The sequence below is a fragment of the Artemia franciscana genome, unplaced genomic scaffold (genome assembly GCF_032884065.1).
Source record: "Artemia franciscana unplaced genomic scaffold, ASM3288406v1 PGA_scaffold_52, whole genome shotgun sequence".
NCBI classification, from domain to species: Eukaryota; Metazoa; Arthropoda; class Branchiopoda; order Anostraca; family Artemiidae; genus Artemia; species Artemia franciscana.
Genome location: NW_027062693.1, coordinates 1006207 through 1031344, shown reverse-complemented (window position 1 = coordinate 1031344; position 25138 = coordinate 1006207). Strand labels below are relative to the sequence as shown.

The following is a 25138-nucleotide window of genomic DNA, read 5'->3' as shown; positions in this document are numbered from 1 at the left end:
AAAAAACAAGTTTTTTTAAGTGAAAGTAAGGAGCGACATTAAAACTTAAAACGATCAGAAATTACTCCGTATATGAAAGGGGCTTTTTCTCTTCAACGCCCCGCTTTTTACGCTAAAGTTTTTTACTGTTTTAAAATGTAGAGTTAAGAGAAAGAGTCAAGCTTTAGCGTAAAGAGCGGGGCGTTGAGGAAGAAAAGCCCCTTTCATATGCGGAGTAATTTCTGTTCGTTTTAAGTTTTAATGTCGCTCCTTACTTTCATTTAAACAAACTTGTTTTTTTTTTGTTTAATTTCTGGACGTCTTTGAATTAATGCACGGTTTGATCTTGGCTCTCCACATATAAATAATTAAAACGAAATTTGCATATTAATTTTTTGAGGCTAAATGGCTTTTTCACAGTTTTCATCGGAAGATTTTGAGAAAAAAGGAGCGAGGGAGGAGGCCTAGTTGCCCTCCTATTTTTCATTACTTAAAAAGGCATCATTTACTTATTATTTTTACGAACGTCTTCGTAAGTAAAAAATATACGTAACTTACGAATTAAATTACGTAGCGAACTTCAATATTCGTATATTTTTATTGCGTATATGAGGGGGCTCACCCCTCGTTGATACCTCGCTCTTGATAATAAAGCTTAAATTGTGTCCCAATTCCTTAAGAATGACCCCTGAATCACAAAGGCCGTAGAATAAATAGTTGAAATCACTAAAAATGCTTTAGCGTAAAGAGCGAGGTATTACGAGGAGGTATACCCCTCATATGCGTAATAATTTCTGTTTGTTTTAAGTTTTAATGCTGCTTCTCACTTTCAGTAGAAAAAAAAAACTTTGCATGTTTATTTTTTCATTGTTTTTTTTTTAAATAATGCTAGAAAATCCTGCACCCCCTCCATCGAAAGTCTCTTCCCCCATGAGAAGTTCCTCATGGAAAAATCCTCGCCGGTAACCCTCTCCTCTCAAATATCCCCCCCGCAAACCAAAAAAATCCCCCTGAAAACGTCTGTACACTTCTTAGTAACCATTACTATATGTACACACAGGTCAAAGATTGTAACTTGCAGCCCCTCCCACGGGGACTGCGGGGGAGCAAGTCGTCCCTAAAGACATAGTTATTGGGTTTTTCGACTATGGTGAATAAAATGGCTATCTCAGAATTTTGATCCGGTAACTTTTGGGGGAAAATTACCATGGGAGGGAGCCTAGGTGCCCTCCAATTTCCCATCGCCCCTGGAAAAAAAAACAAATAAACACGCATCCGTGATTTGTCTTCTGGCACAAAATGCGAAATTCCACATTTTTATAGATTGGGGCTTGAAACTTCTAAAACAAGGTTTTCTGATACGCTGAATCTGATGTTGTGATTTTCGTTAAGATCGTATGACTTTTAGGGGGTGTTTCCCCCTATTTTCTAAAATGAGGCAAATATTTTCAGGCTTGTAATTTTTGATGGGTAAGACTATTCTTGATGAAACTTATATATTTGAAATCAGCATTAAAATGCCATTCTTTTGGTATAACTATTGGTATCAAAATTCCATTTTTTTTTAGTTTCGTTACTATTGAGCCTAGTCGCTCCTTACTACAGTTCGTTACCACGAACTGTTTAAAAATGTGGAATTTTGTATTTTTTGTCAGAAGGCAGATCACGGATACGTGTTTATTTGTTTGTTTTTTTTCCAGGGGTGATCGTATCGACCCAGTGGTCCTAGAATGTTGCGATAGGGTTCATTCTAACGGAAATGAAAAGTTCTAGTGCCCTTTTAAAGTGACCAAAAAAATCGGAGGGCGCCTAGGCCCCCGTCGCACGCTAATTATTTTCCCAAAGTCACCGGATCAAAATTCTGAGATAGCCATTTATTCAGCGTAGTCGACAATCCTTACAACTATGCCGTTTGGGATGACCTACTCCCCCACAGTCCCCGTGGGAGGGGCTACAGGTTACTAACACTGACCAGTGCTTACATATAGTAATGGTTATTGGGAAGTGTACAGACGTTTTCTGGGGCGTTTTCATTTGGTTGGGGGCAGGGGTTGAGAAGAGGGGGATATGTTGGGGGAACTTTTCACGGAGGAATTTGTCATCGGGGAAGAAAATTTCCATGAAGGGAGCGCAGGATTTTCTAGAATTTTTTAAAAAAAAAACAATGAAAAAATAAATATGGCAAAGTTTTTCAACTGAAAGGAACAGAATATCCCTGTTATTATTTTCTTGTAAATATTAATTCCTGTAAATATTCCATAATAATTTCTGTTAAAAGGAACAGAAATTATTACGCATATGAGGGGCTCACCTCCTAATACCTCGCTCTTTACGTTAAAGTATTTTTAGAAATTTCAACTATTTATTCTACGGCTTTTGTTATTCAGGGATCATTCTTAAGAAATTGGGACAAAATTTAAGCTTTAGTGTGAAGAGTGAGGTACTGACGAGGGGGTGAACCCCCTCATATATGCAATAAAAATATGAGAATACAGAAGTTTCTTTACGTAAGCTAATTTGTAAGTTGCGTATATCTTTAACTAATAAAATTTATTTCTACTTAAATTTTAAGTAAAAAATTTAAAAAATTAAAGAATTTTTAAAAAAATTGTAAATCTTAAAATTTTTATTTTACTTTAACTAATAAAATTTTATTTTTACCCAGCCAAATATATTACTATTTCTCGGCTGAAACATCTCACCAAAGGAAGCTGTCAATCAAAACCTTTGACAAGACTTGATAATTGGTGCTATTTGAAGTTTTGACAACCAACGGTCTCTAGAGAATTAAAAGACAGAAGGCTAACTTCACTTCAATTTTGAAGCTCGATGTTTTCAAGTTCACTTAATCACGGCCTTAATACTAAAGCGTATTTCTTACAACTCACTCACTGTTTATTACTCGCTATTAGTATTATGGCGGGTGAAACCAAAATGCTGCCTGATAAATCAATCCAATATTTCTGCATGCTGTTCAGTGACTTTGCGGTTTTTAAAATTATTATTTTCTTGCTTGTGTTTTTAAGATAATTTTAATTATATACTGAAAGCTACTTATATCACAACTAGTGTAAGACTGTGTAAAGCTTTATTGATTTGTTGTTGTCAGGCTACGTAATCATATTTAATTATTAAATCAACATTCTTGTTTTTTGCTTGGTTTTTGTGTTTTTAGTAAAGCGCTAGTTTTCTATAATCCTATAAGCATAGGGAAATATGATTATTTTTTTCATTTGTACTAGTTTTATTGATATTTTTTTTAGATAGACTGTGAAGCAATAGCCTAATTTTGTTCGCTTTAGGTTTCGCGAGGGGGAGGAAAATCCTTTCCCTCCTCAATAATTTGTTTTGTGGACGATGCAGCCTGAAAAATTCTCCTTAGCATACTTAACTTTGAAAAAGACTTTCATTTCTAATCGATTCCCAATCACTCTGAAAATGCCCCCCCTTCCATGGGAATTTTTTCCTGGGACTCCAAACACACGGAAAATAGCCCCAGGGATAATTCCCCCGAAAAATCTCCACATGCAAAATTGAGTTGGCAAAGATGATGTAAAACAATTAACAAGAATTTTGTATAGGACTTCTGTCAAATCACTCCAGTGTAAAACTTCCCCTGGAAAATTCACTACCCGGAAATTTTCCTCCACAAGCAAAACTCTCCCGATGACAACCCACCCAAAGCACAAAATCCCCCCCCCCGAGAAGGGTGGATAATTTCCAATAACAAATACTATGCGTAAACAGTGGACACATTTCAAAACTTATGGGCCTCTCCCCATGGGCTGTTGAGGCCTTTTACCCTTATAGACATAGTTATGGGATCTTTCAACTAAATTGAACAAATAGCTATCGCAAATTTTTTATCAGGAATGTTTGGCAATAAAAAGGATATGAGAGGGGGAGTAGTTGTCCTCCGATCTTTTTTGGTGACTAAAACTAGAAATTTTAATTTCCATTTGAATGAAGCCTTTCCCGATCTTCTAGGACCATTATTTCGATACGATCACCTCCGAAAAGAACCAACAAATAAACACGGATCTTTCTCCTTGCAAAAATAGCAGAATTTTACAGTGACGTATATAGAAGCTTAAAACTTCTACAGTAGGGTTCTATGGTAGGCTAAATCTTACTGTTTGATATTCAGTAAGATTTCTTGAATCTTAGGGGGTGTTTCCTCCCTGTTTGATTCCTAGACGACAGATAATTATTAAAATGTTAATGACATAAATAAGAATAAATAATGTTATTAGTTTAATATACCTCTACCGATATATCCAATAGAAGTCCTTGTACCCGTAAAAGAATCTCAGTATTCGTACCTAATCTCTGTACCGGAATCTGTTACGGGTACAGAATCTCTGTACCCGTAACAGAATGGTTTATCCGTTAGAATTCCTTGAACCCGTAACCCGCAACACAACGTCAAAATAGTTTTGAAATAATTTTCCGGTTTTGTAGACTCACTTTGTGATAGGAAGTAATTTGCAGGTCATTTTTAATCCTCGCATAATTTTACTAGGTCACTGGTCATTAATTAGTTTTTGTTGTTCCATTCGCAAGAAAGCTCTTAGGATATCTTGCACAAATAATGTAAATTTTTTAAATGAATTGAACCTAGATTTCAAAGCTTATTCTATTTATGCTTAATGTTCATAAAAAGCAAGATAAGATAACCTAATTAATAATTTATCACACAGTAAAGGTAATATACAGTAGCGAAAAGTCCTATGCTCTCCATCGAAAATTTTTGACACGGATCTAAACCCATACAAGATTTATGACCCCGCCTCCGCGCACACGCAATGACAAATGTTTCTGATCGAAAACCAAGTAGCAACTGATACATACGCTCATAGCCTAATTACGCGCTATTAAATGTGTGTCAAATTTGGAATAATATTAATTAGTAGTCGTTTTTCATCCTCAATTAAATATTCATTAAAGGACAAGAGAGTTCGGCTGTAGTTATAGTATATCAGTTACTTTTTAACAGTGAGACTAGATCATACAATGGAATCTAATAATGGATTTCCTCCTGGTTTTATATTTTGTTTTAGTATTACTGTTGAGACAAAAAGAAAGATGAGAAAAAATGAACGAAGAAGGAATAAAAACGCTGAAAATTCAGAACAAAAACGATCGAGAAGTTTGCCACCAGAAATTGAAAGGAAGGCCAACACAGCATCCAAAAATTGGGAAGCAAATTCAGATTGGCCAAGAAAATTAAACGAGAAAATCATTCAGCTAAGAAAAAGGCAAGAGCTAAGAAAATTAACCGTAGTGAAAGAGGCCTATAAGTTTTTAGTGAACCAAGAGTAGGTTTTGTTTATATTGACCTATTCATCATGATATTTTATAACGTTATTTATTTATTAAAACAAAATTGTAGTAACCTGGAGGTTTATCACAAATAGATTCTAGGTTGATCCCTCTTCTCGTGGAGAATCCCCCAGGATAATTTTCCGTGGAGGATCCCCCTGTCCATTTAATCTTAACCTATCCAACTGAGAACTTCTTTGAAGAGCGTAATGAGGGAGGCGTTCGATAGATGGGGATGGAGGAGCGGGGTAGCTGTGTTCGTCTCAGGCGGCTTGGTGCTGCAGTGAGCTACTAGTAGTAGTAATAGTACAAGTATTTAAAAGTACCAAATGTCAGCAGGGGGTTTGCTCCTTTCGTTCAGGAAAAGTTTTTAAGGATAGCAGCTCTCAAAGCGTTATCAATAATTTTAGAGAACAGGTGAGGTTTTTTTTCCAGCAAGATGTAAAATAGAAACTACTCGAAACTGTTATGTTACATTCGGGTCTAGGTCCCCCCCCCATATTTCCCCTTGATAATTGTTGAATGCTCGTTAGAAGGGAAATTGAAACTTTTACTCGCCTATTAAAGTCAGAGGTAATTTTATGTCCATAGTAAAGATCCACAAGGGTTTAATGTATAACAGTCACCTTTGAAAATATCTTGAACCTGGTACCCACCAATGACGGCACCCAGGGAGCTTTCCCAGGTTGTTTTCCTTTGAACGAGGGGTGTCTATTGGGGGAGGGGTGTTTACCCCCTCTTCCCATATTTTGAAAAAAATTTGTCATTTATTAAAATTACATTTTTATTAATTTCCCTAAAAGAATTGAAAAATACAAAAAATACTTTCGTGAATTGAGCCACCACCTCGAATGACCCTGCAATTAACTTTCTGTCAGTTTCCTTAAGATGAATTGTTATTATTGAATAATAAAAACGTATGCTTGTGCATGTCTCGTCTTATTGCAAATACTGTCGTATGTTAAATAAATAAAAAACAACGGCAAAGATTCTACTTTGGACCAATAAAAGTTAGATGGGGGACAACTAATGCAGGGTAAATGTGTAACTAATGTAGGATAATTTTGTGTGTCTGCGATCCCCCCCCCACTTCTTCTCCTAAAAAGGAGAATACATGTGAATTATGTTGAAAGTATTAAGGGAATTTTTAAATGTCTAAAAAGGAAAGATAAGCTAAAAACAAAGCACCCCACTCTCCAGATATGCCAGTTGCCCCCCTCCCTCTGCCTTTAAAACTTTGTTGTGTTCTCTTAGAAGAAAAAAAATGCCCATTCTATTAGATTTTGTAAGAACTTCATTAAGGAACAATGTTATAATTCTTGGCCCCTCTTAGTTTCTGTAGATTGGCACCCCTGCATCTTTGACCTAAATATTAGACCTAAAGATTCCTCCGTCATTTCTAACCGACACAGAAGTTAGCTACCATATATGGTCCATCTAATTCAACACCGTGAAAAACATGCATGCTTTAGTCGAATTTTACGAAGTTCGTTTATTTTTATCTAGTAAATACTATAACACAAACTAAGAAGCAAGGGATGATTATTTATTTACAATTACATTTAAGTTCAGCTACAAAGACTTGGAATTTGATTATCTCTGCGCTGACTTCCCAAAGATTTTTGTCAATGTGTCTCTTCCAGTGTTGCCAATTTTTATTGCAATTTTATTTTTAGTTGCCAAATATAGGGGGGGGGGGTGCGTGTTTTCTTTATTTTTTTAAATGAAGTTAAAAAGAGTCTTTTAAAATCTAAGTGGAGTATCAGTGAAAACACCGGAAAGGGTTGACTGAGTAATTGACTTCCATTATTTCGCTGGCTGATTTCTCCCCCTCGAAAATATGTTTCTTGGAAATGACTCCCTCCAGGAAATTCACCCAGTAGAAAAACAGCTCCTGGGAAATTCAGCATACGATCTAAATTGGGCAATCGTAGGGAAAGTAAGACAAAGTAAATGAAGAAAGGAAAAGATTTTTTCAATATTCTTCATGCTTTCCAAATATTGGCATTGTTTTATTTTTGGTTCTTTGTTTTGTGTATTTTTGGAGATTTAGTTAACATAATAGGGTATGATTAAGCTTTAAAAAATAACCTTAGAAATTTTAAACTAGTGACAATTGTGGAAATGGGCAGGGGCGTAGCTCCAGTATTTTTATTGGTGGCATGTTTTTTACGCACTTTTAGCCATTTTGTTTTAAATAGTCCAACGATCAGATAACAAAAACTTCGGGGTCAAAATCCCCCTCCATAAAAGATACCCTATAATAATTTTTCCTCCAAATATTATGGGCATGGGCAACTGTACCCCTCCCCCGAAACAGTACCACTTGAAATGGGCACCCTATGATAGAAGTTCACAGAGATACCAGCTAGGACTTGGAGGTACTAGTAACCATGTAGACGTATGCCTTTATCTTGCTTCATGTATGGCATCTGCATAAAAATTAATTACTGATAGAGTAGATGGTATTTAAGATATATATAAGAGGTATTAAGATATATATAATATAAATAATCGCTTTTAAAATAGCAATGGCATAGAATCTTCCAAAAAAAGCAGAGGAGTAGTTTGTGTTTTTTTTTTTTTTTTTTTTTGCTATTTTCTTTCCATGGACTTTGTCTGGCACCGACATCTGTAGTAAAAGACTCCAGCTCACCCCTTATGATTAGGAATGCATCCATTTAGTCTACTTCAAAGGTTTCCCCTCCTGAAATACCTTAAGGTTTTCTTTATTATTATTGTTTAGTTTATATAACACGGAGTCAAAGTCAGGACCAAGAAAAATTGTCAAGGCAATCAGATTTTGATTGAAATTTGATTTTTCTGAGGGACCATGAAGGGGGGGGGGTAATCCTATGCCTGGGGAATTGTTTTCAATTTAAATTACCTGAAGTCTAAATCTGAATCAGAACTAAGCAATTTTAAAAGAAACCAAATTCTTTATCTTAAATAAAAAAGCAAAGGTGTAAGAAATTTTCAAAAAGTCATAACACCCTGTTTTTAAGACTGAATTTTTTGACGGGGGATGACTGTGACAGGGGGGATCCTCCACGGAAAATTTCCTGGGGAATTCCCAACGAGAAGAAGGATCAACCTAGAATCTATTTTGCTTTCCACTTCTAGAATCTATTTGTGATAAACCTCCAGGTTACTACAATTTTGTTTTAATAAATAAATAACGTTATAAAATATCATGATGCATAGGTCAATATAAACAAAACCTACTCTTGGCTTTCTTGGTTCACTAAAAACTTATAGGCGGTTAAGGTTAATTAGTTTATTAAAACTTATAAACTAAACTAAAAACTCACTACGGTTAATTTTCTTAGCTCTTGCCTTTTTCTTAGCTGAATGATTTTCTCGGCCAATCTGAATTTGCTTCCCAATTTTTGGATGCTGTGTTGGCCTTCCTTTCAATTTCTGGTGGCAAACTTCTCGGTCGTTTTTGTTCTAAATTTTCAGCGTTTTTATTCCTTCTTCGTTCATTTTTTCTAATCTTTCTTTTTGTCTCAAAAGTAATACTAAAACAAAATATATAACCAGGAGGAAATCCACTATTAGATTCCATTGTATGATCTAGTCTCACTGTTTAAAAGTAACTGATGTACTTCATCTACATCCGAACTCTCTTGTCCTTTAATGTATATTAAATTGAGAATGAAAAACGACTACTAATTAATATAATTCCAAACTTGAGATACATTTCATAGCGCGTATTTAGGCTATTAAGTAAAAAAAAAAAATTTAACTGCAAGTAAAGAGTGACATTAAAACTTAAAACGAACAGGAATTATTCCGTATGTAATAATTCCCCTCCTCAACGCCCCGCTCTTTACGCTAAAGTTTGACTCTTTCTCACAACTCTACTTTTTAAAACAATAAAAAACTTAAGCGTGAAAAGCGAGGGGTTGAGGAGGGGTCAACCCTTTTTGTATACGGAATAATTTCTGTTCGTTTTAAGTTTTAATGTCGCTCCTTACTTGTAGTTAAAAAAAACAAACTTGTTTTTATGGCACTTGGTATTAACCAAGTGACATATAACAATCGCAAATTCTATCGGTCCCGGTTTTGCTACTTTAGGCACTTCCAGGTAAGCTAGGACGATGAAATTTGGCAGGCGTATCAGGGACCGGACCAGATTAAATTAGAAATAGTCGTTTTCCCGATTTGACCATCTGTTTTAACTTACGAACGGTTGATCAGATCTTAATGAAATTTGATGTTTGAAAGGAATCGTCTTTCAGAGCTATTATTTTAAATCCCAACCGGATCTGGTGACATTGGGGTCTGGGGTGGGAGGGGAAAACCTAAAATCTCGGAAAACACTTAGAGTGGAGCGATCGGGATGAAACTTGGTGGGAAAAAAAGCACAAGTCGTAGATACATGATTGACATAACCGGAACGGATTCGCTCTCTTTGGGGTAGTTGGGGGGGGGGGGTTAATTCTGAAAATTAGAAAAAACGAGGTATTTTTAACTTCCGAACGGGTGATCGGATCTCAATGAAATTTGATATTTAGAAGGATATCGTGTATTAAAGCTCTTATTTTAAATCCCGACCGGATCTGGTGACATTGGGGGGAGTTTGGGTGGGGAAACCTAAAATCATGGAAAACGCTTAGATTGGAGGGATAGGGATAAAACTTGTTGGGAAAAATAAGCAGAAGTCTTAGATACGCGATTTACATATTTGGAACGGATCTGCTCTATTGGGGGGGGGGGTTAATTCTGAAAAATTAGAAAATGACGTATTTTTAACTTACGAAGGAGTGATCGGATCTTCAGGAAACTTCATATTTAGAAGGACGTCGTACCTTAGATCTCTTATTTTAAATCTCAACCGGATCCAGTGTCACTGGGGGGGGGGAAATCGTAGAAAATACTTAAAGCGGAGAGATAAGGATGAAACTGGATGGGAAGAATAAAAACCTGTCTAGGATACGTGACTGACATAACCGGACCGGATATGCTCTCTTTGGTGGAGTTGGGGGGGGGGGGGATAATTTGGAAAAATAAGGTATTTGTAACTTACGAAAGGGTGACCAGATCTTAATGAAATTTGATATTGAAAAGGATCTTGTGCTTTAAAGCTCTAATTTTAAATTCCGACCAGATCCTGTGACATTGGGGGGAGTTGGAGGAGGAAACCGGAATTATTGGAAAACGTGAAAATTGGGATATTTTTGTCTTACGAACAGGTGATCGGATCTTAATGAAATTTGATATTTAGAAGGAAATTAGGCAGGCGTATCAGGGACCGGACTAGATTAAATTAGAAATAGTTGTTTTCCCGATTTAGGAAAAAAATAGAAAAAATGAAGTATTTTTAACTTACGAACGGTTCATCAGATCTTAATGAAAGTTGATGTTTGGCAGAATATCGTGTCTCAGAGCTGTTATTTTAAATCCCGACCGGATCTGGTGACACTGGGGGGAGTTGGAAGGGGGAAACCTAAAATCTTGGAAAAGACTTAGAGTGGAGGGATCGGGATAAAACTTGGTGGGAAAAATAAGCACAAGTCTTAGATACACGATTGACATAACCGGAACGGATCTGCTCTCCTTGGGGTAGTTGGGGGGGATTCTGAAAAATTAGAAAAAATGAGGTATTTTTAACTTCCGAACGGATGATCGGATCTCAATGAAATTTGACATTTAGAAGGATATCGTGTGTCAAAGCTATTATTTTAAATCCCAACCGGATCTGGTGACATGGGGGGGGACTTGGGAGGGGAAAACCTAAAATCTTGGAAAACACTTAGAGTGGAGGGATCGGGATGAAACTTGGTGGGAAAAATAAGCACAAGTCCTAGATACACGATTGACATAACCTGAACGGATTCGCTCTCTTTGGGGTAGTTGGGCGGGGGGGGGTGGTATTCTGAAAAATTAGAAAAAACGAGGTATTTTTAACTTCCGAACAGGTGATCGGATCTCAATGAAATTTGATATTTAGAAGGATGAGACTGGATGGGAAGAATAAAAACTGTCTAGGATACGTGACAGACATAACCGGACCGGATCTGCTCTCTTTGGTGGAGTCGGAGGGGGCGGGAGGTAATTTGGAAAAATGAGGTATTTGTAGCTTACGAAAGGGTGACCAGATCTTAATGAAATTTGATATTTAGAAGGATCTTGTGCTTTAAAGCTCTAATTTGAAATTCCGACCAGATCCTGTGACTTTGGGGGGAGTTGGAGGAGGAAACCGGAATTATTAGAAAACGTGAAAATTGCGGTATTTTTATCTTACGAATTGGTTTTCGGATCTTAATGAAATTTGATATTTAGAAGGAAATTTGGCAGGCGTATCAGGGACCAGACCAGATTAAATTAGAAATAGTTGTTTTCCCGATTTGACCATCTAGGGGGGAGTTGGGGGCCCGTTAACTCGGAAAAAATAGAAAAAATGAAGTATTTTTAACTTACGAACGGTACATCAGATCTTGATGAAAGTTAATGTTTGGAAGGATATCGTGTCTCAGAGCTGTTATTTTAAATCCCGACCGAATCTGGTGACATTGGGGGGAGTTGGGAGAGAGAAACCTAAAATCATGGAAAACACTTAGAGTGGAGGGATCGGGATAAAACATAGTGGGAAAAATAAGCACAAGTCCTAGATACATGATTGACATAACCGGAACGGATCCGCTCTCTTTGGGGTAGTTGTGGGGGGGATTCTGAAAAATTAGAAACATGAGGTATTTTTAACTTGCGAACGGGTGATCGGATCTCAATTAAATTTGATATTTAGAAGGATATCGTGTCTCAAAGCTCTTATTTTAAATCCCGACCGGATCTGGTGACAATGGGGGAGTTGGAAGGGGGAAACCTAAAATCACGGAAAACGCTTAGATTGGAGGGATCGGGATGAAACTTGGTGGGAAAAATAAGCAGAAATCTTAGATACGTGATTTATGAAGAAGTGATCGGATCTTAATGAAATTTCATATTCAGAAGGACCTCGTAACTCAGATTTCTTATTGTGAATCCCAACCGGATCCAGTGTCATTGGGGGGGGGGAATCTTGGAAACTGCTTTAAGCGGTGAGATCAGGATGAAACTTGGTGGGAAGAGTAAGCACAAGTCCAAGATATGTGACAGAAATAACCCTACCGGATCCACTCTCTTTGGTGGAGTTGGAGGGGGGGGGGAGTGATTCGGAAAAACTAGAAAAAATGAAGTATGTGTAACTTACGAACGGGTGATCAAATCTTAAAGAAACTTAGTCTTTAGAAGGATCTTGTGCTTTAGAACTCTCATTTTAAATCCCGACCAGATCTGGTGACAATGGGGGAGCTGGAGGGGAAAACCGGAAATCTTGGAAAACGCTTAGAGTAGAGAGATCGAAATGACACTTGATGGGAAGAATAAGCATAAGTTGTAGGTATGTGATTGACATAATTGGAACGGATCCGCTCTGTTTGGGGGAAGGGTTAATTTCGAAAAATTAGAAAAATTGAGGTATTTTAACTTAAGAACGGGCGACTGGATCTTAATGAAATTTTATATTTAGAAGGAACTCATGTCTCAGAGGTCTTATTTCAAATCCCGACCAGATCTGTTGACAATGAAGGGAGTTGCAGGGGGAACGGGAAATCTTGGAAAACGCTTATAAATCTCGTAGTTTCGTGATTGACATAACCGGACTGGATCCGCTCTCTTTGGGGGAGTTAGGGGGTGGGGTTCAGTGCTTTGGCGAGGACTTGATAAAGTTGTTTTCCTCGATTCGACCATCTGGGGTGCTGAAGGGAAAGGAAAAATTAGAAAAATTGAGGTATTTTTAACTTACGAGTGGGTAATCGGATCTTAATGAGTCTTGATATTTAGAAGAACCCCGTGACTCCTTTTAAAGCAATCTATTGTTTCTTAGAATTTTGCCAGAGCTCATACCATATAAGCTCTTGGCTCTACCGACCTGGTCACAAGTGCCATATGAGCTCTTAGCTCTTGTTTTTAATTAATTTCTGAACGTTTTTTAATTAATACATGTTTTGATTTTTGCTCAAGGCACATGAATAATTAAAACTAAATTTGCATGTCTTTAAATTTTGTTGGCTAAATGGCTTTCTCACAGTTTTGATCGGACGATTTTGATAAAAAAAAAGGGGGTGAGCGAGGAGGCCTAGTTGCCCTTCAATTTTTGGCTACTTAAAAATGCAACCAGATAATTTATTTGTTTACGAACGTTTCTTAGTAATAAACATACGCACCTTACGAACTAACTTACGTAACAAATTTCTATATTTGTGTATTTTTATTACGTATATGAGGGGGTTCGTCCCCTCGTCAATACCTCCTTTTTTACACTAAAGCTTGAATTTTGGCCCAGGCAATGAGAATACTTGGAATATTTTTTACATCGACCTTCAGAACTTGAAAATATTTTGGAAACTAAACGTTATTCCTTTTCTTTAATTTGTTAGATTTAAATTATATACAAGTATTAAATACTTCCATATGCCATTTTCAAATTCAAAATTCTAAAAATTACCTCTATCATAAATCTCTGTTAATTTTACTTCCTCGTTCGGATTGTCGGAGGTCTGGGATGTACCGAATTCCTTTTGTAAGTTCTGATAGGTCAAGGTTTTCGATTAGGTACCAAATACCCTTTATTGCAAACAATTATAAGCTGAATGACAAAATTCTGTTCCATCCCTCCCAAAAATCTCAGCTAAATTTAAAAAAGCAAATATTAAAGATTGTTTGCAAAAATTTTGATTTTTCACCATTGATGATAGAAAATTAAATTATTTTATCTTTTTCTTTGTGTGTTCCTGTGTTCAGGATGGCCTCCCACGCCCCTCCTGTCCGATATTTATTTATTTGCTCATCCTTGTTACTTCTCTTGAGTTTTTTTTCTATTTTGTTTGTTTTTTGCCGTGTTAAATTTTGGAATTATTATTATGATGAGATGTTAATGTTTTTTTCTATGTTATTGCACTGTCCAAGCCTTACGAGCTCTGCTCTCTGTTGGGACATAATGCTGTTTTTGTATTTTTAAGTTGAATACGATCACCCAAGGAAAAAAAAATGATAAACACGTATCCGTGATCTGTCTTCTGGCAAAAAAAATTACAAAATTCCACATTTTTGTTGATAGGAGCTTGAAACTTCTACAGTAGGGTTCTCTGATACGCTGAATCTGATGGTGTGATTTTGGTTAAGATTCTATAACGTTTAGGGGGTGTTTCCTCTTATTTTCTAAAATAAGACAAACTTTCTCAGGCTCGTAATTTTTGATGGGTAAGACTAAACTTAATGAAACTTATATATTTAAAATCAGCATTAACATACAATTCTTTTGATGTAACTATTGGTATCAAAACTCCGTTTTTTAGAGTTTCGGTTACTATTGAGCCGGGTCGCTCCTTACTATTTCACCTGAAGTCTAACTCTGAGTCAGAACCAAGCAATTTTAAAAGAAACCAAATTCTTTCATCTTAAATAAAAAAGTAAAAGTGTAAGAAATTTTCAAAAAGTCATAACACCCTGTTTTTAAGACTGAATTTTCTGACGAGGGAAGGGAAATGACCGTGACAGGGGGGATCCTCCACGGAAAATTGAGCGTATATATCAGTTGCTACTTGGTTTTCGATCAGAAACATTTGTCATTGCGTGTGCGCGGAGGCGGGGTCATGAATCTTGTGTGGTTTTAGATCCGTGTCAAAAATTTTCGATGGAGAGCATAGGACTTTTCGTTACTGTATATTACCTTTACTGTGTGATAAATTATTAATTAGGTTTTCCTATCTTGCTTTTTATGAATATTAAGCATAAATAGAATAAGCTTTGAAATCTAGGTTCAATACATTTAAAAAATTTCCATTATTTGTGCAAGATATCCTAAGAGCTTTCTTGCGAATGGAACAAAAAAAAACACTAATTAATGACCAGTGACCTAGTAAAATTATGCGAGGATTAAAAACGACGGGCATATTACTTCCTATCAAAAAGTGTGTCTACAAAACCGGAAAATTATTTCAAAACTATTTTGAGATTCTGTTGCGGGTTACGGGTTCAAGGAATTCTATCGGATAAACCATTCTGTTATGGGTACAGAGATTCTGTACCCGTAACAGATTCCGATACAGAGATTGGGTACGGGTACTGAGATTCTGTTACGGGTACAAGGACTTGTATTGGATATATCGCTAGAGGTATGTTAAACTAATAATATTATTTGTTCTTATTTATGTCATTAACATTCTAATAATGATCTGCCGTCTAGGAATCAAACAGTTCGTGGTAACCAACTGTAAGTAATGACGCGGCTCAATAGTAACCGAAACCCTAAAAAACGGAATTTTGATATCAATAGATCCATCTAAATAGTCAGCTTGTCATGTTGATTTGAAATAATTAAAATTCGTTTAGTTTTTTTGCCCATCAGAAGTTACAACCCTGAAAAAATTTGCCTGATTTTTGAAACAGGATGAAACACCCCCTAAAATCCAACAAATCTTACTGAATATCACACCATCAGATTCGACCTACCAGAGAAGCTTAATGTAGAAGTTTCAAGCTTCTATATACAAAAATGTTAAAGTCTGCTATTTTTGCCAGCAGAAAGATAACGGATCCGTGTTTATGTGTTGGTTCTTTTCAGGGGGTTGATCGTATAAAAATAATGGTCCTAGAAGATCGAGAAAGGGTTCATTCCAACGGAAATTAAAATTTCATGTTTTAGTCACCAAAAAAGATTGGAGGGCAACACCCCCCCCCTTCACGCCCTTTTTATTTCCAGAAATTTATGATATAAATTTGTGATAACCAATTGTTCGGTTTAGTTGAAAGATCCAATAAGTATGTCTTTAAAGGTAAAAGGCCTCTAGAGCCTGTGGGGAGAGGCCTGTAAGTTTTGAAAATTGTCCACTCTTTACACATAGTATTTGTTATTATGAATTATCCACACCCTTCTCGGGGGGGGGGGAGGTTTTGTGCTTTGGGTGGGTTGTCATCGGGAGAATTTTGCTTGCTAAGGAAAATTTCCGGGTAGTGAATTTTCCAGGGGAAATTTTACACTGGAGAGATTTGACAGAAGTCCTATACAAAATTCTTGTTAATTGTTTTACATTATCTTTGCTAACTCAGTTTTGCATGTGGAGATGTTCCGGATGCTATTTTCCGTGTGTTTGGAATTCCAGGAAAAAATTCCCAAGGAGGGGAGCGTTAGCAGAGTGATCTAGAAACCAATTAAAAATCAAAAGTCTTTCAGTTAAGTATGCTAAGGAGAATTTTTCAGGCTGCATCGTCCGAAAAAAAAGTTATGGAGGAGGGGGAGGATTTTCAGTGAGGATAGAACTGTCTGGAGGGAACTTTCAAATTAAGGGAGAAAACACCCCTAAAATTTTAGGAGTCATCAAACAATGAAATTAAGCGGATCAGTGAACTCTACTGTAGAGGTTTTGCGCTCATATATATACAAAATTTTGGAGTTTTGCATATTTTGTTTCCTGGGGGTTGATTGTATCGAACAAGTGATCGTAGAAAATCCGGAGAGATGATTTGATCGGGAAATAAAAATTGTTGTGCCATTTTTAATTGACCACATTATGGAGGACAGTTAGCCTTCCTCCCGAGCCAATTCTTTCACCAAAGTCTTCTGATACAAAAATTGATATAGCCAATTTTTGTGCAAAATAGTGGAAATATCTAACAGCTATGTTTTTGAATATAACTTGCCCTTCGACACCCATGGGGAAATGGCTAAAAGCTTTGAACTTTGCCTATTGTGCTCATATGTTATTGGTGATTGGGAAGTAATTAATTTAAAAAAAACAAGAGTTTTTTTTTAAGAAAGTAAAAAGCGAAGTCGAAACTTAAAGCGAGCAAAAAATTAGGCTATTGCTTCACAGTCTATCTAAAAAATATCAATAAAACTAGTACAAATGAAAAAAAATAATCATATTTCCCTATGTTTATAGGATTATAGAAAACTAGCGCTTTACTGAAAACACAAAACCAAGCAAAAAGCAAGAATGTTGATTTATTAGTTAAATACGAGTATGTAGCCTGACAACAACAAATTAATAAAGCTTTACATAGTCTTACACTAGTTGTGATATCAGTAGCTTTCAGTATACAATTAAAATTATCTTAAGAAGACAACCATAAAAATAAATACTTTTTTAATAACCGCAAAGTCACTGAACAGCATGCAGAAGTATTTGATTGATTTATCAGGCAACATTTTGGTCTCACCCACTATAATACCAATAGTGAGTAATAAACAATCTTAAATTATACAAAATATGCTTTAGTATTACTCAAAATGATGGTCAAATAAGTCACAATATGAACTTTGGACGTCCGGTAATTTCTCTCCATACAACGGAAACTTCAATTATGAAAAAATTTTAAAGCTAGTCTTTAGTCCTAATACTATCAAGATGGTTAAGATAGTGTCCTTAATCCGTTTGCTTTTACTATACCAAAACTCCCATAGTGTTTTGTGTTTTCAGTAAAGCGCTAGTTTTCGATAATCCTACAAACATAGGGAATTATGATTATTTTGTTTATGTGTACTTCTTTTATTGATATTTCTTAGATAGACTGTGAAGCAATAGCCTAATTTTTGTTCGTTTAAGTTTCAACTTCACTCTTTACTTCCCTCAAAATGTTCTGTGTTTTTTTTTATTAACCTTTGACCGTTTTTAATTTAAATTTAATGCAGAAAAAACTTCAGTGATCTACTTTGTTTTTTCAGGGGGGCAGCCCCCTCATATACGGAATAGTTTCTGTTCGTTTTAAGGTTTAATATCACTCCTTACTTTCAGTTGAAACAAAAAATTATTTAATTTCTGATCGTTTTTTCAAATAATGCCGAGGAATTTATGCTATACAAAATCGTGTACATGTATAACCTCGACAGTAAGTAAACAGTAACTACTTTTCTAAAGAAAATTTTTAAGTTTTTAAAAACCTAAGCAAAATACTTGTAGACCAATGTCTAACTTATTTCACTTAAGATATTCCCCCTCCCCCCGATAAATACCAAAAAACTTTGAACATTCAGGTGTGGAACAGCAAAAAACAAGAAAAAGGTGGAAAGTAATCTGATAACTAGAAAAATATCACAGAAAAAAATGTGAATAGGTTCTTAGTACTATGATTTCTCTATATACATTGCAAAAAAGGTTTTATTCTGTCTATTAAATAGTAAAAAAGGAAACAATATGGATAAATAAATATAACAATAAGTAATCCTTGTTTGAAGATACAACTGTGAGTGGTTCCAGTATCATATGCCTACACTTACCCAACTGTTGGACAATAATATACAGAATATGAAAAAAATTCTGTATTCCAGTTCAACGACTCTTGTGTTTCAGCACCGTTGTTTTTAAAGATTATGACAAAAAGTCTAAATTTTTAATGTTGCTCTTTACTTTCAGTTGAAAAAACTTGTTTTTTTATATAGTTTCTGAACGTTTTTAAATTAATGCAGATTTTGATTTTGGCTCACCGTACATTAACAATTAAAACGAAATTTGCATATTAATTTTTTTTTTTTGACTAAATGGCTTTCTCATTGTTTTGATCAGACGATTTGATAAAAAAGGGGTGGGGGAGGAGACCTAGTTGCCCTCTAACTTCGGGTTACTTAAAAAGGCAACTAGAATTTTTTTATTTTATTACGAACATTATTTTTTTATTTTATTACGAATTCATTAGTAATAAATATACGTAACTTACGTAGCGAACTTCTGTATTTGTATATTTTTATTCTATATGTGAGGGGGTTCACCCCTCTCGTTAATACCTCGCTCTTTGCACTAAAGCTTGAATTTTGTCCCAATTCTTTAAGAATGACCCCTGAATCACAAAGGCCGTAGAATATATAGTTGTAATTACTAAGAATACTTTAGCGTAAAGAGCCAGGTATTGAAGAGGAGACGAACCCCCTTATATACGTAATAATTTCTGTTCGTTTTAAGTTTTAATGCTGTTCTTACTTCCAGTTGAAAAAAATTTTTTTATTTATTTTCTCATTTTTTTTTGTTTATATAATGCTAGAAAATCCTGTAACCCTTTCATGGAAATTCTCTTCCCTCATGATAATTTCCTCCACGGAAAGATCCTCCCACGTAACCCCTCCCCCAACCCCCCACTGTGAAAAAGTCCCCCTGAAAAACGTCTGTACACTTCCCAGTAACCATTACTGTATTTAAACAATGGTCAAAGTTCGCAACTTGCAACCCCTCCCCCGGGGACTGTGAGGAATTAAGTCGTCCCCAAAGACATTGTTATTAGGTTTTTCGACTATGCTGAACAAAATGGCTATCTCAATTTTTTTATCCGATGACTTTGAGAAAAATGAGCGCGGGAGGGGGCCTAGGTGCCGCTATACGCTGAATCTGATGGTGTGACTTTCGTGTGATATTCGTGATTTTCGATTCTATAACTTTTAGGGGGTGTTTTCCCCTATTTTCTAAAATAACGCGAATTTTTTCAGGCTCGTAACTTCTGATGGGTAGGACTAAATTTGATGCAACTTATATATTCAAAATCTTCATTAAAATGCTATTCTTTTGATGTATCTATTGGTATAAAAATTCTGTATTTTAGGGTTTCGGTTACTATTGAGCCGGGTCGCTCCTTACTACAGTTGTTTACCACGAACTGTTTGATAGGACCATTAGTAACTGTATTTTGTGTCACAAATATCCTTTTTCCTAATAAGATGGATGTTTTAATGCATTTTTAAAGGGATTTTTGCTTCATTTTCTGTGTTTTCTCTTCTTCTTCTTCTATTTCTGTTGACGGCTTGACGTAGTTGTTTGCAGAAATTCATTTTTGTTTCGTTTTTCTTTCACTGGCTTTAAAATTGTTTTGTCGTTTCGTTTCTTTTTTTTTGCACTTTTAGTCACTGAAATAAGGACATACCACAACGAAAGAAAAATATAGGATGGTATAAAAAGTTCCTGACCAATAATGTATTAATGAACAGGGTTGCCACCTTGTGACAAAAAATCACCAGTTTTTAGAGATTTTCTGGTTGATTCAGTGATTTTCTTCAATAATCTAGTGATTTTGTTCAATAATCTAGTGATTTATGTGCAGATTTAGAAATTGGTTGTTTAGGCAGTATAAAAAATCACTAGAAATAATGATAAATCACTAGGGGTGGCAACCCTGTTCATGAATCTGTCATACTGGAGGTTAATTCATCCCATCGAATGCCAAAAAGAATTTCCTTTGATTATTCTTTAAAATTATTCAGATTACGTCATTTTGAAATGACATCTACTAGGATATTTCGAAAAGTTATTTAATTGGTGATTGGAATGAAAATTAAAAAAGGTTTATACAGACGAAAAATAAATAAATTTTGTTGTTTCGCATTGGTCGTGCTGTCGTCTTTGCTGGACTTTTGTACAAGAAATATTTCTTGGACTTCTGCATCTGCGTCAATATCCCTCAAAACAAGTGAATTATGCCAAAAATATTCGAGAATTTTTTTAATTTTGATTATTTTGCTGAGGGAGAAAAGTTGAACAGAGATAGCAATCACTTTCTTACTGGTTTGTTCTTGATTATAGTATTTGCGTTGAGATAAAATGAAAGACGAACTAAAAAGAAGCAAAAATTTAGAAACAAACAAGGATTAGCGCCAGAACTCGAAATAAAGATCGACACAACGACAACCAGAGGTGTCAATTAAAGGATAATCATATGTCCCCTCCCCCTCGATTATGACAAATATACTTTATTTGTGTTTTTCACTGAATAATGGCATTTTCATTGCAAAAATTAAAAAAGCAACTAAATTTCTCTTGAAAAATACATTTTGTGGAAATTCATCAGCAAATTATTTTTATCACCTTCGATTTTTCAAGTTTCCGATTTTACACCAGAGGGAAAGAAACACCAAATCTTATTTGTAGAAATTATTTTCTTGAAATCTTAAGAAGCTCAATATGGTGAAGTTGGTTTTTTTTTGTGGAAAGATCTTTTTTTGTTATTGTTCTAGGAATGGAAGCCAAAATTGAATGCAATTTAAAAAATTGGGGAGGGGGGGGCTTTGCCCGTTTTTGATTGACCCATGTCAATGAGTTGGCACGTCTTGTGATTTTTCTTACAATCTGTAACTTTGCTTATAATTTCCCAGTCTTTTAAATTTTTCGTATTTCCCTATCTTCATTCCATTTCGTATTATCATCTGTAAATTATATTTATCACCTTCGATATTTCAAGTTTAAGATTTTACACCAGAGGGAAAGAAACAATCAAAATCTTATTTGTATTGGGTATATCAGCATACATGAATGCATATAACAAAAAGTTTTTGCACTCCACGAAAACGATTCGGATTCATTATGGTCAGATACTTCTTGCGGGGCCCCACAAGGCACGAAATTAGCTGGAATAATTCTCCTGGCTGTAATTAACTCCCTGCTTAGTTAGCACGACGACCGTTACAAGTTTGTAGATGATCTGTCCATAGTGCTCGCTTACCTAGTCCAAAACACTATCATAACAAAGTTTTCAGACCAGTTATTTGATCATCTAAAGACCGAATGCTCAAGTCATGACCTTACCATCTATGTAGCCAAGTCGAAGACAATTCGTTTCAACCCTCTGAAGCGGAATATAGATTTGCCTCTAGTCCCTTTCCCGATTGTGAACGTAATGAAAATCTTAGGAGTAACTTTCACTAGTGACTGTAGTTTCATTGCCCATATTAATTCAACCGTTCACAAGGTTAATTCAAGCCTTGTGGCTTGAATTAGCCACATCCGAAACCGCGACATACCCTATGATCAAGCCCTCGCAAAACTGAATTTACCTCCACTTAAAGGCCGGCTTGAATACCTGATTCTGCAATTTGGAAAATCCGTCCTAGCCTGTACGAACCACCGATCACTACTACCCGAACCAGCCCCTCCCAATAGTCGAACTCGGTTACAAATAGACTTCTACCCCCTAAAGTACGAACTAATCTTTACGCCAACTGATTTGTGCCTTTCTTAACATCAATTTTCAATGCTGAGCCGTAGTGTGTGATTTTTGTTTAAATGTAAGAATTTGTAAAAAACAAAAGCTAAGAGCTCATACGGCATTTGTGACGAGGCGAGAAGAGCTAAGAGCCAAGAGATCATATGGTATGAGCTCTAACAAAATTCTATGAATCAATAGATTGATTTAAAAAGGAAAATAACAGGCTTAATGCCGGTCAGAATTTAAAATAAGAGCTCTGAGTCACGATGTCCTTCTAAATATCAAAATTCATTAAGATCTGATCACCCACTCGTAAGTTATAAATACCTAATTTTTTCTAATTTTTCCTCTACCTTTAGCCCCCCAGATGGTCGAATCTGGGAAAACGACTTTATCAAGTCAAATTGTGCAGCTCCCTGACACACCTACCAATTTTCATCGTCCTAGCACGCCCAGAAGCACCAAACTCGCCAAATCACTGAAACCCTCCCCCCAACTCCCCCAAAGAGAGTGAATCCAGTAAGTACATTTGTTTATTCTATCCACCAAGCTTCATCCCGATTCCTCCACTCCAAGTGTTTTTCCAAGATTTCCCCCTCCAACTCCCCCCAATGTCTAAAGATCTGGTCGGGATTTGAAATAAGAGCTCTGAGACATGAATTCCTTCTAAAAATCAAATTTCATTAAGATCCAATCATCTATTCGTAAGATAAAAATACCCCAATTTTCACGTTTTCCAAAAATTCCGGTTTCCCCCCTCCCCAACTCTCCCCAATGTCACAGGATCTGGTCGGAATTCAAGATTGGAACTTTAAAGCACAAGATCCTTCTGAATATCAAATTTCATTAAGATCTGGTCACCCTTTCGTAAGTTACAAATACCTCAATTTTCAAAATTACCCCCCCCCCCCCAATTCCACCAAAGAGAGCAGATCTGGTCCGGTTATGTTAGTCACGTATCTTAGACAGGTGTCTATTCTTCCCATCCAGTTTCTTCCTGATCTCACCTCTTTTAAGTATTTTCTAAGATTTCCGGTCTCCCCCAACTGCCCCCCCCCAATTACGCTTGATCCGGTTGAGATTTAAAATAAGAGATCTGATTTACGAGGTCCTTCTAAATATGAAGTTTCATGAAGATCCAATTATTCCTTCGTAAGTTAAAAATACGTCATTTTTTCTTCAGAATTAACACCCCCCCCCCAATAGAGTGGATCCGTTCCATTTATGTAAATCACGTATGTAAGACTTCTGATTATTTTCCCCACCAAGTTTCATCCCTCCAATCTAAGCGTTTTCCATGATTTTAGGTTCCCCCACCCCAAACTTCCCCCAATGTCACCAGATCCGGTCAGGATTTAAAATAATTGCTTTGAGACACGATATCCTTCTAAATATCAAATTTCATTGAGATCCGATCACCGGTTCGTAAGTTAAAAATACCTCATTTTTTGTAATTTTTCAGAATTAACCCCTCCCCCAACTACCCCAAAGAGAGCGGATCCGTTCCGTTTATGTCAATCATGTATCCAGGACTTGTGCTTATTTTTCCCACCAAGTTTCATCCCGATCCCTCCACTCTAAGTGTTTTCCAAGTTTAAGGTTTCCCCCTCCCAAATCCCCTCCCCCAATGTCACCAGATCCGGTCGGGTTTAAAATAAGAGCTCTGAGCCACGACATCCCTCTAAATATCAAATTTCATTGAGATCCGATCATTCGTTCGTAAGTTAAAAATACCTCATTTTTTCTAATTTTTCAGAAATACCCCCCTCCCAACTACCCCAAAGAGAGCGGATCCGTTCCGTTTATGTCAGTCATGTATCTAGGACTTGTGTTTATTTTTCCCACCAAGTTTCATCCCGATCCCTCCACGCTAAGTGTTTTCCAAGTCTTAGATTTCCCCCTCCCAACTCCCCCCCCCCCAATGTCACCAGATCCGGTCAAGCTTTAAAATAAGAGCTCTAAGACACGATATCCTTCTAAACATCAAATTTCATTGAGATCCGATCACCCGTTCGTAAGTTAAAAATACCTCATTTTTCCTAATTTTTCAGAATTACCCCCCCCCCCCAAAAAAAAAAAGAGTGGATCCGTTCCTATTATGTCAATCATGTATCTGGGACTTGTTCTTATTTTTCCCATCAAGTCTCATCCCGATCCCTCCACTCTAAGTGTTTTCCAAGATTCTAGGTTTCCCCCCTCCAACTCCCCCCAATGTCATCAGATCCGGTCGGGATTTAAAATAAATGCTTTGAGACACAATATCATTCCAAACATCAAATTTCATTAATATCCCATCACCCGCTCATAAGTTAAAAATACTTCATTTTTTCTATTTTTTACGAATTAACCGGCCCCCCACTCCACCCCCCCCAGATGGTCAAATTTGGAAAACGACTATTTCTAATTTAAGCTGGTCATGTCCCTGATACGCCTGCCAAATTTCATCGTCCTAGCTTACCTGGAAGTGCCTAAAGTAGCAAAACCGGGACCGACAGACCGACAGAATTGGCGATTGCTATATGTCACTTGGTTAATACCAAGTGCCATAAAAACGGAATTTAGCTATCCTGCGATAGTTTCTAAATATACCGATCTCTCTCCCTCTCTCTCTCTCTCATTTTTAATGGCCCCATTGTCCAAATTACGCCAGAGAAAAATGTTTTAGTTGTGAATTATTTCAAATTTGAAAAAAAAAACATAATTAAAAGATGAACTTCATGAAGCATATAAACATTTTTTGGGAAAAATACATCAATCATATTGTTTTTAGGATTTATGTATAGTTCTAGCCCCTCCTCCCTCATTTACAACATCTTCTTATGTTTGTTTTGCATCGCATAGACTCCATCTAAAAAATTGTAAAAAAAAAAAAAATAAGTAGAATTTCAAATCC

At 36.2% G+C, this 25138-nt stretch overlaps 1 protein-coding gene across 2 annotated transcripts in view; it reads left to right on the top strand.

Moving 5' to 3' along the window:
- The window catches only part of LOC136041974 (CXXC motif containing zinc binding protein-like), a 51455-nt gene that overhangs the window by 19188 nt on the left and 7129 nt on the right, over positions 1-25138 (top strand). The window lies entirely within an intron of this gene.